We start from the raw sequence: 19,711 nt of genomic DNA, 5'->3' as shown, positions 1-19,711 counted from the left end.
TCTATTTTTTAATATGAAAAACATACAAAACAAAGCCAACAAACAAAACACTCCTGCAGAAAAATAGCCGGGGGTGGGGGAGGAGCTAGGAAAAAAGACAGTCACAAGATTCATAGTTGTTGTTGAAGGGAGAGCATCTACCAACCAGCAGTTACTGTGTGGGGATCTTTACAAATACTATTTTTAATTCATACCAAAAAACTATAGAATCCACTATATACAATTTTCATCCATATTTTACAGACGAGAAAATTAGGTTCAGAGATCAAATAACCGGCCCAAGATCACACAGCCAGCACATGTCTATCCATCTGTCTAACACCAAGCCCTCCTCTTGCCATGACGTCAAGCCCATGCCTCAGTTAATATTCCTGCTGGACCTCCACTGTGTGCATCCATGCTACAAAGAGCTACAAAAGAAATAGAATACATCACTTTCATCCACCAGGTAGTTAACATCTAAGAGCATTCTGAAGATTCAGATGCCAATTCATGAGAAGCAACGCGGTAGATACTATTGAGGAAAGGGCACTAGGCCAGGGAGATGGAGATGACTCACTTACCCTGGGCTTTGCTATTTACTAGCCATATAATGTCGGGTAAGTAATAATTTCTATTATTTCCTCATCTGCAGAGAACACATAATATACTATCTGCCTTAACTATCTTACAGAATTAGTTCAAAGATCCAATTAGATAAAAGCCTTATTAACAATAAAATGTTTCAGAAATACGAAATGCTAATACCGCTATTCAAGTGTCCAAAGGTCAGTACAGAACTGTGGGTAGATATCTGAATTCAGCAATAAAAGGATGAGCTAAATCACTTTGTTTCCCCCTCCTTTGTTTTCTCCTTGTTTCCCCCTACGTTCTGCTGTTTTGGCTTGCCAAGTGAGCTAGTGTTCTAAGGGTGAGAGATTAATCAACTAGTTCTAGCTCCTGCTCCCTGCACTGCCCATGGACTCTAGCTAGCTGCATTCTGAAGACCGGGGCCTATGACCAAACCACTTTTCTTTGCTACAATTGCACCACCAAGCCAGTACGCCTACTGCTAGCCAAAGGGCAAAACAGTCCTATTTTCCACTTCTTCATCTATTTCTTTTTCTCCCTCTTCATCAGCAAGCTTATAAAATCAAAACTTCACCCTCCAGTGTCCAGCCTACCTGCAAACCCAAAGCTGTACCTTCAAATTATAAATTCTTTCTGTCAACTCAGAGAAAAGTATGAGATGACACATTTACCTAAGAAGACTGGAGGAACTGGGTTCAGAAATCAGGTGCTTAAGAGATTCTCTGAGGAGATGGAGAATTTGCAAAACAAGCAACAGCCTTTGGCTGACGGGGAAGAGTTTCACGAACTAATTTGTACCAACTACAAGCATTTAAAATAAACTAAATTAATTTTCTGTCTTAAATACTAGTATCAGAACATAATTTTCTATCAATTTTTTCATTGCAAATTAATCAATATTTAGAACATTCTTTTTCTCTGGGAAGAATTATTCCCAATTCCAAACACTCAATTCACAAACTCAGGAAGGCTGTCTAGACTTCAAATATGTGTGATTGCAAACGACTTACTGAAATTCTTTGGATACTTCCCAAATCTTCATTTTATTTAATGTGATTTTAAGCCAACCAAGATAATGCCTATACTGAGCTCAGCAAAAACAATAGGGCAAAAAACTTTATTTTAACTGAAATGTCACAGGAGAAATTTATACATAACTTGACAAACTAAAATGCCTCAGGCTTTAAACACACACACAACACAACTACTTCTATACCTTCTCAATCTCTCTCTTTCTCTATCTCTTCCCTTCTCTGTCTCAGTCTTATTTTAAAGGAAGCTAATAGTATTCTCTCCTTTCTGTAATTTGCTTTCCAGATGTGAAATTGTAGACTTCTTTTGGATTAGTACTAGAAATGCAAAATGCTCACTGGGTCAATAAAAATATTGGAAGTGAAAATTTTGTTAGAACTTTAGAGGTTATGAATTTATTTTACAGGAGTAGTTATATATTTTATATTCTAAATCAAAATTTTATTTCTGATGACCAGTGAAATTTGCATTCCACTTCAATTCCCTATTTTTCCGAAAAAAAAAAAAAAACGCTTTAGAAATGCCATGTAATATTTTACTCTGGTGTTTGTGAAAGTGTGGTCTTCATAACTCCTTATTTGAATCATGTAGGACATTTTCTAAAAATGCAGATTCCTGGTCCCTCTCCAGAGCTACTAACAAATCAGAAAAATCCAGGTCAGACCTGGAAATCAGCATTTTAAGTTTTCCCCAAATGATCCTTATAACCAGCAAAATTATCACAAATGAATTTTTTCATTTATTTAAATTATATTTAAGATATTTCAATAGCAACATCTATAACATTTTATAAACTTACTATGTTAAGCATGTTAGAAGGAAGATGATTTTTTTCAACTAATATGTTAAATATGCTTGGTTTGTCATAATTTACTTAGTTACTTTACAAGGGAGAACTGAAACGCCACATCAAAAAGCACACTAAATTTCCTTTAACTTTTACCACCACATATTGAAATTTAAATTAATTAAGAACTATTTATGACTAAATGTTGTTGGAAAATGTGATTAAAAAAGAGAAATAATATATATATTATATATATAGTATAGCTCTTTATGGAAATAAAGGTTATAAATATACATATGAATAGTTTTTCAATTAACTTTTCCTTAAATTTGTATTGTCTATGTCATCAAGCAATATTTTTTACCTCTAGTTCTATTTCCTATTCTCTATTAACATTTTCAAAAAAATAAAAAGAGAAATCCACTCTCTGAGAAAACCTGTAATAGTTCATTAGTTCTGTGTATCTCAGCAGCCCCCATACCTGACTGCATTAGGTCTTTTTGCACTTTTCATTTTTTAGGTCACACAAATACTGCAAGCAATGTAATGCAACCGCAGGCTTGTCTGTATTTTCTCATACAGCCAAGGCCTGACTTATAAATATTTCATTTATTGTTGTCTTAACTCTAAAAGAGATTAGCCTGTATTTTTTCATGCTTTATCTTGAAACCTCTCTCTTCTGAAAGCGATTCTGACCATGTTTTTGGTAATGTACTACACCATAAAAAGGACTTTCATTCAACAGAATGTAAACCACTCAGGCCAATGAACCAAAAAATTTTAAGACTCAAAAATACAAAATTCATATAATTCTGAACTAAGTTATTTCACAAGGAAATTCAATACTATATGATAGAAATGTGTTTTCTGAGCCTTAAAATGATAAAAATGGAGTCCACATAAGTACCTTTAGATACAAAAAAAAAAAAAAAACAAGGAAAATTTAAAATGAGTTCAGAGGGGGGAGGTTGGAGGGAATGGGAATTATGGGTTAGTTGGGAATCAAAAATCATAAATTGCTTATTCAAGATGTGTAATAGTGGAAGCAACAAAGATTAAACTTCGAAGGAAAAAACCACAGCAATTAAGTTATTCAACTTACACCTCTTTCGTATGATAAAGCAACAAATGTTACCTCTGAATCAGTCCTCCTATCAAAAAGAGAGATGTGTGTTCTTGAAGGAAAAAAAGTCAAATAGTTTACTAACCAGCTGAGTATTGTAGATTTGCCCATAGCAAGGAGGAAGGAACATGAAGGAAAAGAGCTTTACCATTCCTCATTCTTAGTCTTTTCATCCATCTCCCCTCCTCCTCCAGCTGAGATTATGTAATCTACCAAGTTTACATCAAAAATAGGAACAGAAACATTCCCAGAGACAGACTCTGCAAGGTTGGTTTTAGTTATCGTAAAAAATATAAATAAAGAAATACCAGAACACATAAACAAAAAAGGACCACCATAAGTAAACAGAGTAGGAGATCTCCTTACCCAAAGGCACAGGAGCAAACCTAGTTAAACAGCCATTCTGGCTCATTGAGAGCCCTGATATGATCAGTTTTCAAATTTCCCATTCCAGCCAGATCCTTCACTCATCTGATTGCACCCTAGGTCTCCGGTCTACCCACACCTCACTCACCAAAGAGTATATAAAAAGCTCCGGATTGTGCCAAAGCTTTCTCTCCTACTTAAAGTTGCCTCTGCTAGTTGTGATGCTTCACGACTCTTCTACCTGACAGGGGACCTTTCTGCCATTCTCGTTTTGCCCTGATCTCTGAAGAAATGATGGGAACGTTGTTCTTGGTTCACTACCTAGATCTCTGACGACTCAGCTGGTCACTGCACTTTATTATCCAGATTTATACTGTAATACTAATGACGACAAAAGGTGATCTAATAAATTATTGGCTTACTAATAATTTCTTCTGTCTGAGGGCTTAAAAAGCAATAAGGAGAACTCCCACTTTGGAGTTAATAGTGAAACAAGAAGAATGACCATGAAAGACTTTGTCACAGAATTCTTAGAAGTTCATGTCAATTTTAAGCTCATAATTCCAATCCAGTGAACAAAACGTGGCATGGATTTTAGCAATAGAGATAAAAAAAGTTGTGTCTATATTTATATATCTACCTATACCTGTGTGTGCATGCGTGCGTGTGTGTTTGCCAAAATACAGTCCCTGGGCTAAAACTGGCTCACTGCCTGATTTTGGATGGTCTGTGAGGTAAGAATGGTTTTTACAGTTTTAAATAGTTGAATAAAAACCTAAAGAAGAATACTCAGTGAAATACAAAGATTATATGAAATTCAAAATTGAGTGTCCATAAGTAAACTTCACCAACACACAGCCACATTCATTCATTTAGGTATTTTCCATAGCTTCTTTTACAGCAGAGGGGCAGAGTTGAACAGCTGTGATAGAGATCTATGGCTCACAAAACCTGTTTTTACTATCAAGCCCCTTACAGAGAAAATTTGCCAACCTCTGCTATATATGATGGCTTGGGACAAATATCTTATCTATTGAAATTATGAATTATTGAAAGTGAAATTATGACCGCCCAATCTAAGAAGACACTAACGGAGAAAAAAAATTAGAAAATATCTGAAAATACACAGGGATTAGTCACTAAACTACTGTTTAGTGACAATGGGATATTATCAGATATTATCAGAGATGAAGCTGAACTTCTTGAATCCTGGGTGGTTTTTACCTTCTCCACCAAAAAGGAAAGTGTTAAAACTAAAACAGAAAATCAAATATGATCAAATCAAAGGTCAGGAATTAAGAAGAAGACAATGAGTCACTTCAAATAAGTTCAGGTATACAGGACCAATGGATTACAATTTCAAGGTATTAAAAGAAAGCAGATTGTAAATGTTTTCACAGAACTGTAGTTGATGACCTTGGAAGAGTTACAAACAACAGGAGAGCAGATGTAATACATAAGAGGGGCAAACGATATTTTATTTTTTTAAGGTAAAAGGATTCTAGAAAATGAAGATCAGTGATCTTGACACTATTCGCCAACAAAATTCTAGAACAGGTTACTAAACAGATGGCTTGTGAGCACTTAAAATTTTTTTAAAACCTGCCATGGAGTTGTTAAAAATAAGCCATGCCAAACCTTGTTTCCTTTTCTGACATGTTACTAGATGAGTGGATCAGAGAAATATATTAGCTGTATAATACCTGGACCAAGAAAAGTATGGAGAAAGTCTGTAACGGCCAAATTTGGGTAAGTCCTTCCTATTTGTGTAACTTTGGGGAAACTTATTAACATCTGGGCCAAGAGGCAAATTCCATGGGTCTCTTGAGACTGCATGTTTTTCAAGCAGAGGCACTGGCAGCTTTTGTTCTGGACTTTTTATGGATGTTTGTACAGCAAATAGCCTTCGAAAGCAGAGATAGTTATCTCCTTCTGGAACAAAGGGAAGGTTTGCTTACGGTCCATTATAGAAGATTGGGGTTCCTCAACTTGGGGTTCCTCATCTGTGGTACAACTTACTGAGTGTGCAGCATCAACTTGAGCCACTCTGCAGAGTCCCTGTGGGACTTGGGGACAAGGAACCAAAACAAACATGAAGGTCATGCTCTGTTTGCTGTACTAGAAGTAATAAAGTCCTTTGTCTCTGATCCAGAAGTCTTGTGTCTCTTCTACAAGCATCCACAAAACCGTGGCTGGCTAATTTGTTAGCATGTAAGAAGAGTAAAATCTCAGATCCTTCACAGTTCTTGACAACTTATGACTCAGCTTTGCCTTTCATAAAATGGGAAAACAAGTACCTCCTTACAAAGGTATTATAAAGATTAAATGAAATAATACACACAAATTGCTTACAAAAGTGCCTACTTAAATTAACTGCTCAATGAATGTTAGCCATTATTATAATGATAATTATTATTAATTTCAAATGTATATTTAGGTTAACAATCACATCCAAAGGATTAATGACAAGTCAAAGAGTCCATCCTCACCAAATTTAGAAAGGCTCTATTCTTAACCCTGTTCTGCTCAATATTTTCATAAATAATTGAAGAGAGCTGTAAAAATGTATTAATCAAAATTATGAATGACATAATTGCTAACAGATAGAGTGAGGATTTTTAAAAAATCTTGACATGCTGAATAAACTATAAAAAAATGAATTCAACAGACATACAAATCCTAATTTTTTTTTTATTGAGGTAACACTGGTTTATAACATTATATAAATTTTAGGTGTACATCATTTATATTTCGACTTCTGTATAGACTACACCATGTTCACCACCTAAAGACTAATTACCATCTGTCACCATACAAATGTTCACCTTTATTCCTTCCCCCCTCACCCCATCCCCTACCCCTCTGGTAACCACCAATCCATTCTCTGTTATCTATGTGTTTGTTTATCTTCCAAATCTGACTGAAATCATACAGTATTTGTCTTTCTCTGCCTGACTTATTTTGCTTAACCTAATACTCTCCAGGTCCATCCATGTTGTCAAAAACGGCAAGATTTCATGGTTTTTCTTACAGCTGAGTAGTATTCCACTGTATATATACCACATCTTCTTTATCCATTCATCCATCAATGGGCACTTAGCTTGTTTCCAAGTCTTGGCTCTTGTGAATAATGCTGCAATGAACACAAGGGTGCATATATTTTTTCGAATTAGTGCTTTTGTGTTCTTTGGATGAACATCAAGAAGCAGAATAGCTGGATCATATGGTATTTCTATTTTTAATTTCTTTAGGAATCTCCATAAAGGACTGATACAACTCAACAATAAAACAAGCCAATTAAAAAATGGGTAGAGGATCTGAACATTTTTCCAAGGAATATATACAGATGGCCAACAAACACATGAAAAGATGTTCAACATCACTAATTATTAGGGAAACGCAACTCAAAACCACAATGAGCTATCACCTCACACCCATGAGAATGGCTATCATTAAAAAGACAAGAAATAAGTCTTGGAGAGGATGTGGAGAAAAGGGAATTCATGTACACTGCTGGTGGGAATGTAAATTGGTGCAGCCACAAATCCTATTTTTAAAATGAACTATTCAAATTGTATACTAATTTCAACCTACATAAAATGAAACACAATTCTAGTAACAATGTAAATGACTAAAAAAATGAATTTGCTATTAGGTTAGAGAGAAATTTTCAGTGTGTTCTGTGTTGCTCAGGCCACACTTATGGTATGGTATTTAGCTCTGGATACATTTTAAAGGGAAATTTCAGTAAACAGAAGCATACCCAGAGGAGAATGATCAGAACTGTGAAGGGCAAAAGAAATCCATATAGCATATAAAGTATAACTGAAGAAACTTGACTTCTTTTGCCTGAGAAATAAAAGACTTATTGGGGATGAGAACTTTTCAGACATCTGCAAAGTTATCTACGTGAAATATTTATTCTGTGTAAATCCAAAGGGCAGAGCTAGAAATAATGGCTAATTAATTGATTCCAACTCAATATAAGGAAGAACTTTCTACCAATCAAATTTTTTCAAATGTTGAATTTTAAGATAAGTTCTTCATTCATGGAAGTTTTTGAAAGCCACATATCCAGGACTACAGCAATAGGAACTGCCTCCTTCACATTCAGATGTTGTTAAACTGCTCACTTCTTATTTGTAAATAACCAACCCACAGGAAATTTATCTAGGCTTCTTGTCTATTTTCATTCCTGTCTTGCCTTCCTGGTTTCTGTTCCATTTCAGCCTAGCTAGCTACCCCAAACTGACAATTTGTTCTTAGCAGCCCACCTAACTTTTTATTTACCTCTCTGATTATTCCCTCTTCCCATACACGGCTGCCCATAGGCCATGTGACAAAGGCTCCTGGGTAACAAACCCTAGCTCCACTTCCTATCTGGCTTGGAAGGGAGATTGGAAAATTAATTTCATGATCTTAAAGCTTCCTTTCAATTCTAGGATTCTTGGATTCTTCTTATTTCTTTTTCCATTTACAGAAATTGATGGACGATCAGTGACTAAGGATAAATAAATAGGTGAATGAATAAACGGACGTTAGTAAACAATTGATAATGAGCTTCTCTCTTCTTTAAGAACTAGCTATCTGAATGGTGCTTACATCTTTCAACCGGTAAAAGAGATGACAAGAAGTGAAAAGATATGAACAATAAATACCTGTGGGAACAAGGAAAGCAAGTATGAGAGCAAGAGAGAGAGACTGGGAGTGGAAGCAGGAATGAGGGTAATATTCTTAGAAATCATTAACCAGTCAAGTCTCTTGTTTACAAGCCAAGCCAATTTATAAGCCAAAATAAAACTTAAGGCTATATAAAAATATATTTGAATGAAAAACTCCTAAGAAATTATGACAGGAGCAAGGAACTACATTCTCACAAAGGCAAAAATGATCCACACTACAACACAGATGACTCTCAAATGCTTTATGCTAAGTGAAAGAAGGCTGACTCTGAAGGCTACACACTGTATGATTCTATTTACAAGACAGACTTGAATGTAGTATATATAGACAATGGAATACCATTCAGCCAGGAGAAAGGTGGACATCCCGCCACTGGTGACAACATGGATGAACCTTGAGCACCTTATGATGCTAAGCAAGATAAGTCAGACCAAGAAAGACAAGTACTGTAGGATATCCCTAATATGTGGAATCTAGAACAGTCAAACTTGTAATAAGACAGAGAGTTACCAGACCTTGGGGTGGGGGGATAAGATTGATGTTTAGGGTACAAAGTTGCAACAAATACTAAAGAAGCCATAGCCATCTAGAGCACAGTATAATACAGACGACAATACTGTACTGTAATTATGTAATGTGATAAATATCACCGCAACAGCAACCATATTACAATATATAAACGTATCAAAGTAACACATTGGACATCTTAAATTTACACAATGTTGCATGTCAAATTTACTCAATAAAAAAAAAATGCCAAAAGAAAAGGATAGACTTGAAAGGACAAAACGATAAGGACAGAAAACAGATCAGTGGTTACCCGGGACTGGAGGCTGGGAGGAGGGGTTGATTAACAAGTACATGAAAAAATTTTGGAGCCTGATGGAACCGTCCTATATCTTATTTGTGGTGCTGATAACACAACTACATATGTTTGGCAAAATATATGGAACTTTACACTAAAAGGGGATGAATTTTTACTGTATGTAAATTATCTTTAATAAAAAAATGGAAAAAATTAAAGGGCTTAAAACAACTTTGTAAAGATGAGTAATTAAAATATGCTTTGTGTCTAATAAATCACAATGAATAAATATTTTGAGATAAAATTATCAAGATCATTTCCACAATATAGTAAGCAATTTCTTATTTTAAAATGAAACGTCGTATGCATAGCCAAATAGCTTTTTAAAAATAATCAAATATATTTTCACTGTTTCATGGATAGTTAACATGTAAAAATAAAATTATTCATTCACATTCTATTTTTAAAATATTCTCTGCTAAGAAATATAATTCTGGTAATAAGAAAATAAATGTTAAATATTTTTATTATTCATGTATTCACAGCTCATTAACATATATTCTCTATTGTACACTTGCACTTAAAATTTTACCTTATGTACTCAGAAGTTGTCTCTCAAAATAAAAACAAAGCAAAATGTATATTAACGATGTTCCTTTAATATAGTAATATGAGTAAGCATGTACTTAGTCATATTTTAGAATCTGGCGTTGTTTCAGCCCAGCAGGAGTGAGATATTTTTAGGACACAATTAGAGGGATATCAAAGAGAACAGATACGTAAAATCAAATACAAATTAGAAATAAGAAATTGCAATGCCTTTCTTCTGTTTGTGGGATAGTTTGAGCAACAGACATGCAGGGCTAGGGATACTGTGACATCATTGAAAATTATGAAAATGCAAAGAATTAGAAGTGGTAAGAGACCAACTTAAAAGCATACTTTTCTGAAAGTAAAGAAATATGATAAATGAATCAAGAAATATAGATTTAAATTTACTATATTTGGGACAACACAAAGTCAGGCTGTCAAATGAATTTTATTTTTAGTTACAGGAAACACATTCTTTAAAACATATAACAAGGTAAAACGTTTTGAAATACGAATGTTTGCTAGCTTACATCACTGCTAAAAACTATCACAATTTATAATCCCGTACCTTCTGAGAAGAAACCTTTGTTGCTGTCCTCGTGGTCTGTCTGCATGGTGGACTGACTGTCATAAGGAAAGCACCCAGAATAAGAGGCCACACTGTGCATTGGATGGCACACTGCATGGGGTTTGTATACTTTGCATGATTGTATATGTTACATGATTGGGTGATGGGACAGCAAAGGCACTGAAGGAATGATCTAGATGAGGCTCTAAAATCTTTTTAGGAGTTTCCAGGGAAGAAGAAAGATGTCTCAAGATTTAGTGCAAAATTTCCTATGTGATACACTGTATAAAACCCCTGTGCTATTCCCTTTAAGCCAAACTATAGCAAAGATATGTAGTGCTCCTAGAGGTGGAATTTGTATGTCCTTTTAATGTAACACAATGCACAGACTGGACCATGTAGCAGCCCAACAGTCTTCGTGGGTTCTAAAAATGTCTGTGTCTGTGTGTAAAGTCCCTTAAAAGGGGAGCTCTCACTTTAAAAAGATAAGGTTTATCAAACAGCTTATGCAACTCCACATTTTATTTCTGGATTGGTGCCACCAACAGCTAAATATATGAATGAGCACAGGACCAAGGCAAAATTGTGAAGAAATTAATATTTATGGCATGTTAATGATATGCGCTTCAGGGAAGAGAATGCCAGGTGGTTATTTATTTTCCTTAACCCTAACATGAGCAATTCCACACGCGCTGTACCTTCTCCTCTCCTTGTTTCAGCATTCTGGTTAAATAGGGGAGGCTCCATTCCCGCCTGAGAAGGAGCGGGGTGGTGTGAAAACACCTAGTGGGCTAAGACTACTGAAAAGAAATACTCTTAAATTTTAACTAAGCCCCCTGAGCTTCATAAGCAAAGTTACTTGTGGTAATTTTTGCTGTTTTTAATTGTTTTTATTTTAGGAAGGATCTTTTTCTCCCATTCATTTTTATACGTATGTTTATGTGGTAGTAAGGAGAGAACATGTTCAGAGTTGTAAATTTGATCCCACGTATTTCATAAAAGGTTTCAGTTGAAAGTAACCTAAAAACTAATCTAGTCTCTCTTTAATTTTGGAGGAAATGACCCACCCAATATCACACAATAGTTATAGACAGACCAAGTACCAGAAAGCATATCTCCTAGCACTTAACACGGAACTCTGCAGAGTAAAGCAAGCTGGCTATTTACTATCTGGGTAATAATTATACTTTCCAGAAGGATTCGTTTTCATTCATACCCTAATGTTGTTATTATCAGACATGTCCTTTAATACAAAATTTCTTACTCCAAGCAAAGAAAGGAGAGTACACTGGACCTGGAATAGCCAGACAGTACCACGGGGGGCACTGGGTATCTAAGGAGCAGAGAAGAGGAGCAGAAGGTCTAAGTTAGCAATTTTTTTAAAAAGGGAAAAGTAGGGGTACTTATGTAATAAAATCCCACTTTGCCTTGCTTCAGAATTTTCCAAAGGCCACAGATTCACTGGTGGTATAAGAAGATACCAGAATTATTTTGAAAGATATCATAATTCAGTCTGAAGGAGGGAAGAGGGAAAGAGAAAAATGAGAAAAAATAGGCAAAGAAGAGAGACCACCTCCTTCACTGGCAACAGAAAAGATTAAAGGCTCCTTTCCCTATTCTCAAGATATTTAGAATAAAACTGCTGAGCAAGTTAGTGCAAATCTTAAATATGGACATAGGATGTGAGAAGGAGACCTATAAGGCATCAGGTTTATGAGAAAATAACCTGTGTATTTGTGTGGTGTTATATGGAAAGCTGTATCAATTCATACCTTAGTTACAGGTGTCCAAAAGCTAAAGAGTAGGGTTTTAAATTTGGAGAGATGGACTTTCCATCAAATCATAAATCCTCAATCTGCTGTTTAAGGATGGATACTGAAAGAATGAGAGAAAAGTTGTAAACTTATGGGGTGTGTGCCAAGCCATTTAAATCTAAAGGTTTTCAGAAGACACCTTGACTTAACCCATCTCCCTCCATCTTTCCCCACAGATAATCTCAGAAATACTTGGTATCTCCATGTTGTATTCATAGTGTAGCCATTACAAATATCTATGTACTCTACTTAAGCTATTCATATTAAAATATAAGGAGTTACATGATTAACTATGTCAGCTCAACTCTGCCAAGCATTACTATATTGAAGCACTCAACTCTGGAGCATTTGTTGCCAAAAAGCATAAACATCCACTCATACCTTTCAAAAGTTAAATATAATATTGTTTCTCAGATAAAGAATAAGAAACAGACACAGAAAATTGAACCTGATGTATACCCACCTGAGATGAGAGCTGTGTCTTGGCCAATATACTACCAGATAGTTTTCCCAAATATGATATGGTATAAAACAAGTGCAAGATGAAAAAGTAAGGTGAAAAGTAATTTCAATTACACACAAAAAAAGTAAGGCAATGAGACAGATAGAAGTAACTGCTTGGGCCTCCAACAAGTCATTCATTCCTTCACTCAATATTTAGCTTTAGCTCTCCTACTAAGTGCGAGGCACTGTTCTAAGCACTGGAACAAAAGGAAATCTCTGGCTCCATGGAATATACATGCTCACTGGGGGAACAGAGGATAAATAAACAACTTTTTAAAATGTCAGCTGATGACAGTACTGTGGGGGAAAATAACGCATGGTAGAGGTGACAGAGCATGATCAACGAGGACTTATTTCACACAGGACAATCAGAGAAGGGTCCTCTAGTAAGGATGCGTCTGAGCAGAGACCTGAAATTAGTGAAGATGTCTGAGAGTACAGCTTTCCACACAGAGAGGACAGGGAGAGAAACTCTGAGGTGGGAATCATCTTATCCTGTTCTGAGGAATATCAAGGAAACCAGTGTGTCTGGAGTTGACTGAATAAGAGGAAAACACTAGGAAATGTCAGATAGGTAGCATGGGTCAAATAATACGGACTTATTTAAGGTCTTTATCTTTTATTCTGAGAGACATAAGAAGCTGTTGGAAGGTTTATACAAAAGAGTGACAGAACCAGACATATTTTTAAAGGATCACTCTGCTGTGTGGGAAAATAAACTGATGTTCCTGGAGGGAGGAGAGGGGTTCAATAAGTGGCCACTGCAACAATTCGGGTAGGAGACGATGACCTATGTGATCAGAGTGGTAGCAGTGGTGCTACAAACTAGATGTGTAAAACAAGATGTCTGTACCATTCAGCTAAACTAAAGGCAGACTGAGCAAGGGATAAAAAGTGAAGACAAAAAGGAAGTGAAGAGTTAGCTATAGGTATACAGATATAGATCAACCAAATCCTGGAACACAAATTTGGGTGAAGTAATGGTGAGGAATAGTTCTTAAGGAGGTTGGGGATCTTTTTTATAAATGAGATGATTTTATGACAGTCTACATATGCTAAGATGTTAAGATATTTGGATTAGTGTACTAGAAGTTTCTCCTCACTATGTGCCAGTGAGAAATTTTATACACGCTTTCTCCAAAATAAGTCTATCGCTGATTTTTTTTTTACCCCCTAAAACACACTTTAAGAAAGTTTGTTTTTTCTTTTAAATTGAGAAAAAGTTGCAAAATGATGGCTCTGGTTCTGTATGTGTACCAAAATGACACAAAACTAAAATGAAACAAAAGACTTTCACAGAAAATGCCATCATAAAAGTTGAGAAGAAAGAAACGAAGACGGGAAAAACTTTACATTCTTTCTAGTAGCATCCTTCATTTGAGGGATTCAAAGTTAATTTCCTTAACCTGTTTTAAAAAAAATACCTATGACATTCTCATGGTATAAATCTTTTAAACTTATGTTAGAAAGGTCTTTAAAATGAAACACCAAAAATTTAAATAAATTTTAAATCAACATTATCTTCTACAAAATACAGTTTATGCCTTCCAAGATAGAAATCAAAGGAAACTGAGGAACATTAATAAACTAAAAATGTCGAGAGCTTTTAAACCCCTGGAGATTCATTTGCTTCACAGCAATGTGCTTTTTCAACATTTAAATTTTATTCACTCTTGCTAATGAAAATAATTTGCCACAGCAGAAAGGAATGAAGACATCAGCTCTGGATGACATATTTATCAATACAATGGAAAGTATGTTCTGGAGATCCTTCATGAATTGTAGAAACAGGGCATTGTACAACTGATTGGGAAGCTGAATTCAAGCAGTAGACTACAGATCCAAAAACACCTATTTCAAATATCAAGGAATTCAAAAGGTTAAACCTGGGCCCCCGTAGATAATTCATGGAGAAAATGCATTTTAATAAAATGTCAGATGAAATTATATAAATTAAGGGAATTTTAGAATTCAAATTGTTCATGGAAAGCAAGCTGAATAAATGAACAGATACAAGTCAGTTTAGAGAGAGTAAACAAAGTTCAAAATTACCAAATGAAAAAGTAGTAGGATTCAAAGTCAATTATAAGCTGCAAATTATTGAAATATAATGCTGCTTTAAAAATGAAATGGGGATGATACCAGTATACCTCACTTGAGAGCACAGATATACTCTGTTAATTTCGCTGCTAGGCAAAAAAATCTGAATAAACACAATTTCCTAGTCATTCCAATTATAAAATTGAGACTGTGCTCCTAAAAATAATTAGGTCAATACTTAATAATACCACATTTGAGAAAACAGCAAATTACTGAAGCGTCTATTTAGAGGAAAAAAACAACTTCCATGAATACTACTACTGACAGTAAGTCACCACATACATATAGGTCTATTTTTTTGTTTTAATATAATAGTGTTGGAACATAATAAATCTAATTCTTCTCTAAGGATCTCTCTCCAGCATCTCAATATGCTAACAGTAACCTCTTAGTCATAATATTTCTTTACATTTCACCAAAGTTACTCTCTTTTCCTGTTGTTGGTTATGTCAGGAAAATTGGGGGTACAGGATGGATAAATATACTGGGCAGAGCAAAGGAGCCTATACAAAAGTACATCAGAGGTAATGACAAGGCAGAAGCAAATAAGCAAGTGGAAGTGAGTACCTATTTATTTTAATAGGTAAGAATGCCCACACGGAAAGAATATTCTACTCCATGAGTATTTATGTAATTCAATAGTAATGAATTTTCACATAACCAATGCTGGGTTAAAAAAAAAAAAAAGGTACTGGTATTTTCAGACAACCCTCCTAACTCTGCTTAGTTAAGGTATTAAAAAAAAAAAAAGTAGTTATGGGGTCCACTTGGAGGTTGTGAAAAACAACTGAGGAAGCTAAAAGTTTGGAACAAGTCCATAAGAAAGCAATGAAAACGACCTAAGCTTCATGAAAAAAAGTCCAAAGGCCCTAAATTATTTTACCTGATAAAGACTATGCAAGTGACAAGGCTGGAATCCAAATATACTCAGAGATAAACAGTTGGACCTAAGAAAATACTTATGTCATCTAAAGAAGGAATAAAACTAAAGTAAACTATGGCATATAAAATTCTAATTAGGCATTAGAATATGTGCAGACCATGAGCACTGGAATATGTTTCAGAAAAGTTTCAAGCACCTCGATTACTTTTTCAGAAGCCTTAAGAATATACACAGCAATCTTTCTGAGATGGATTTGATCAAGTTTGTTAGAACTCTATGAATTAAAGGCTACACAAATAAGGTTACTTTCAAAATCTATGCAAATCTTAAGATCTCATTGGGCCTCATTTAAGAAATAGGTTTTCTTTTATCAAAAGGCAGGATCAATCTGGGCACTGGTTAGAACGTTTTGGATCCATTCATTTATCACCAAGAGTAATACCATCTATCACAAAGTTAAAGAATAAAAAAACCATTTGAGTGTGCCAAGAATTAGCATTCAGTAATTGTAATGGAATTGATATTGTTTCTGAATTCAACTGTGATTTGTAATTTTGTCTAGCAATGATCACGTCAAGAGAACTTCTTAGGGACGTTCTCTTCTTACAAGTCAATGGCCTTTTTCTGATTTAATTCAGAGAGGCAGAAAATACATGACCACTTCCGTCATGCAGTTTTCTATCAGTACTATAACTAATAGCTGGTCTAACATGAGACTGTCAACACAGAAAGAGAAAAGGGTGATGAGATAGAGCTAGCTATAAATCCTTAAAAATATCACGAATAATACCACTTTTATGTAATTAAGTTCCGTATCCCTCACATTTTCTCTTGAAATAAAAATGTCTGGCAAACATGTCTGGCTACGTTCATTATACTGGTATATGCCCTATGAGTCTCAATCAAACCATGAAGTTATTATTACATATTTAAATATACTTTTCATAAAATATAATTCTAATAGCTATGCAAAGAGAGTTGGTTTATGTTTTTGAATTTTTGCTTGTACAAAAGGACTATCACTTCTCATTACAGGTTATCTGTGAATTTAATGTTCATCTTTTTTTCCTCTTTATGGTGAGGCACATGCAAGAATTTCCCCCTATTTTAGGTTTCTAGAATATTACAAGGGTTTATTTTATTTTATTTTTTAAAGCAAAACCAGTGTACTATCACCAGTGCAAAGAAATAAAACTTCAATGACAGTTTACTCAGACACAACCATTAACGAGTTTATTCATATCATCATGTAATTAAAGGTCTCTTTTCACTCCAGAAAATGAATTCTATGAAAACAATATTTAATTCTAGAATTTCCATCACTCTGTATCCCAAAATACAATTTGGTGAATTTTGAAAAACAGTTAAAAATACTTCTTAACAGTTACTTGTATATACTTGCCTTTGATTATTCTAGTATCCACTGTAGTGTAATGGCTAACTTTTTAATAATCTATATATTAAAAATGTTTTTATTGTGGTACTCATATTTAAATTGAATGTTAAAAATTATTCCCTTAACAATTCTTGTATTCTTGTACTTAAAAATGAACTTCAAGGTGATCTTTTCAAATTGAGTGTCCTCCCTCACTTACCTACAGGGATGTATCATCAGGTTTCTAGTCTTCTCTTGAAAAGTTAGTAACAATCACAAACACTTACTTTGACTGTTTTAGACAACATTGAAATAATGGGTTTCTTAAGGAAGTATTGAACTGAACAACTACTGAACATGAGTCTAGGTAAGTAATAAAAATAGAAGGAAGGAAGGAAGGGAAAAAATGAGTTTTAAAAGCTCTGAAGCTGAAGTGAAATTCTGACCCTAATGATCACAGTGTATATAACTTTATATCCACTGTATTAACGTATATACAAAGAAATGAAAATTGTAAATTAATTGTTTAGCAGTGTTAAACAAACACTACATTTTAAAATTCCAGTACACTGAAAATATACTTATCCATAACTCATAGTGACAGAAAAGATAAACAGGCCCCTTGACAACATAAAACATTTCCCAAGGTACGCCACAATGCACAATTTTAGACGAAAACATCTGAAAGCTCATCTTTGCTTCAGTTTTGACCTCTACCATAGACTTGCTTTAAACACACCCCTCCCGTGTCCACGGCTGCCTAACCAAACTGTTTGAGTTAGCAGTGTGTGCAAAGATGTGCCTTCCAGGCAAACTTTTGTTTTCTAAAAGCTAATCTCTCCAAATACTTCCAGTTGGAAAACGTCCACTTCAGCTACTTGACACCAGGGCGTCGCTTTCTCCCCTCTGCTTACCTGCCACTACTTAATTATTCTTCCAAGCGGACTCCGGGCACGCTGGGGAGGTAGCTCTTTAAGCACTTCTGAATCCATGATGACTATATATGTACACATCTTACACACTCCCACAGGTCTCTCACACCCTTTCTCCCGCCCGCCCGTTCGGAGCCCTCGCCCAGGCCACTTCGCAAACCTCACGTCGCGAATACCAGCCCACCTGGGAGCAAACAGTACTCGAGGAATAATCCTCAAGATCAAGAAACTGACTGGACTGAATTTCAACATGTGGTGAGAGAAAACGGGAGGGGGGAGAATAGGAGCATTACAGATAGCAGCTGTCCTTTAAGTGGTTTAAATCTGTTGGTTAAAAAGCTGAATAAACAAATACACAGATGGGTTCAGTTCCTCGGGGATTCCGGAGCCTGAGAAGCCTCCCCAGCGGTGTCCAGTCGGCCTCTCTTGACTCGTCCCCACGCAAAACGCACACTGGTCCCGCTCTCAGCCGCGGCCGCCTCGCACGTGTCTGTCCCTCCCGTTGGTCCTGGGGAGCGTCACCCACGCGCCAGGCGCCCGAAGAGACTTACCTAAGAGATCTGAGAGCCTGAGGACAGTAGGGCAACTTTTCCTCCCTGCTCTACACAGGCGGGAACACTCACGGCCAGCGCGGGTCCACGCGGAGGCCAGCACCCAGGTCGGGCTGTCGGGCGCCGTCTGGCCTGCGGGGCGGAGAGAGGCGCGCGGGCGACGTGCGGGCGCCGCGCCTCCACCCCGTGGGTCGGCCCGCGCCGCCGCCGCCGCACGTGCGCCGCTGCAAACGCGCCGGGGCGTCGGGACCCGCGCTCCGCCAGGGTCAAAGTCAACGCGGCGCGCCTGCCCTCCGCGGATATACAGGTAAAAGCCAACCGAGAAGCCCTCCCTTTCTCGGAAAGGTGTCTGCGCCCCTCGCACATGCCCTCCCCACCCCCGAAGAACCGCGAGGCGCGATTTCACCCCAAACCCACGCACGGAGTGGAAAGACCTTTCCAAAGCGGAAGCAAAGTAAGACCAGGACGGAGACCAGGGGAAGCGGGTCGTGCTAACCGTGGACGCGGGAAAGAGTGTGATCCGGGGCAGCAGGGAGATGCGCGATTATCCCGAAGCGTCACTAGGGGCCAGGAGTTTCTTCCCTCGAGAGACAGGGGTGTCCCCTCTCCGACTGCAGTTCCCGGAGAAGTACTTCTGAAATGTACGCTCAAGTGTCTAACTTAGAGACGAGGAGCGTGCACTTGCCCAATGGAGTAAATAAAGGTCAGCAGTTGGATCAATAAAGTGTGTGCTTCCAACCGCCAGATGTTTTTACTGTGGTGTCTCCTCCCGGGGGGGAGGGAGGAAGGGAGGAAGAGGAAGAGACAACAAACAAAAATAAAAGAGTAAACAAACACATCTGGTGTTTCAACACACATCTTCCTCAAGCCGCGGTCTCTCTGGACAAGGCAAGATTTTGCATATTCAAAACTAAAAATCATCCGTGAGCCAACAGCAATCTCCCCTCTCTGGACTCCCCCTTCCCCCATCACAAAGCAAAATGAAAAAGAACAACAAGTGGTGATACGGGGTAAGGAACGCGACCCC

The 19,711-nt window shown here is 36.7% G+C and overlaps 1 protein-coding gene across 13 annotated transcripts in view; it reads right to left on the bottom strand.

Annotated features, from left to right (window-relative positions):
* FOXP2 (forkhead box P2) overlaps window positions 1–19,711 on the bottom strand; it is a 522,105-nt gene that overhangs the window by 486,807 nt on the left and 15,587 nt on the right. Inside the window, exon 1 of one of the 13 annotated variants that reach the window (XM_070512435.1) lies at window positions 19,181–19,533. The exons of 11 other annotated variants lie outside the window; for them this stretch is intronic. The gene's annotated coding sequence lies outside the window, so the exon portion shown is untranslated. One more of the 13 variants, XM_070484917.1, reaches the window with a different exon arrangement.

The sequence above is a fragment of the Equus asinus genome, chromosome 1 (genome assembly GCF_041296235.1).
Source record: "Equus asinus isolate D_3611 breed Donkey chromosome 1, EquAss-T2T_v2, whole genome shotgun sequence".
Taxonomy (NCBI): domain Eukaryota; kingdom Metazoa; phylum Chordata; class Mammalia; order Perissodactyla; family Equidae; genus Equus; species Equus asinus.
The sequence above is the reverse complement of the archived record's forward strand: the minus strand, read 5'-3'. Positions and strand labels throughout refer to the sequence as shown.